We start from the raw sequence: 799 nt of genomic DNA, 5'->3' as shown, positions 1-799 counted from the left end.
CATTGCGGGTACACGAGAGCCACCTCGTTGAGCACGTAGACGAGTGCGATAAGCTTCCGATGGAAATTCTTGTGGGACCAAGAAACAAGCTCGAGGAGCTTTCTGTTCGGCGAGCCCAGATTCCGTAATGGCCGGGAGCCCGATGATGTGGACGCAAAAGGATGGAGCTACCGCGTCCTTCGCTTCCACAGCGGGATCCGCCGGGCGGAGGCCATATTCCACACGATGCAGCTGCCGCCTCTGTGCCTTGTCGAGGTCATTGGTGAAGACGCAACGTGCCTCAGGTGATGAGAGGTCAGGAAACGGACATAAGGGCTGCAAGGCACGAGCAGGGATCGTCTCACGCCGCTGGCGCGGCTCGCCTTCCTCGTCAATCCACTCGGGAAAAGGAGTGTCAGACTCGTAGTCGACCACCTGCACATCCCCAACGAGGTCACTCGTCACTGATAGCGTGCGCGGAGCGCGACGCTCGGGATCATCGAGCCTAGGATTCACATTCCTCGATGCCGCGGACACACGGTCCGACATAGCACCGCGTGCGGAAGACAAAATTGGGCTCTGCCCGTGAGCGCTGTCGGAACCAGCGAGACTAGGAGACTTCGGTGTCATTGACACAAAGCTCATTGAAAACGGAAGTCGTTTCGTTCCAACGCAGTGTCTAACGGACGCGCAAGCCTCGTTGAGGCAATAATCGATTGGAGCTGTAAGTGTTATCTATCTTAATGGGGAGAGTGTAACGGGGTTACACGTACCCTGGTAACAGGGGGGTGTCACACGAGATGGGCATGGTGTTACTGCG

Source organism: Plasmopara halstedii (genome assembly GCF_900000015.1).
Source record: "Plasmopara halstedii genome assembly, contig: Scaffold_2956, whole genome shotgun sequence".
NCBI lineage: Eukaryota > Oomycota > Peronosporomycetes > Peronosporales > Peronosporaceae > Plasmopara > Plasmopara halstedii.
Note: the sequence above shows the minus strand (reverse complement) of the source record.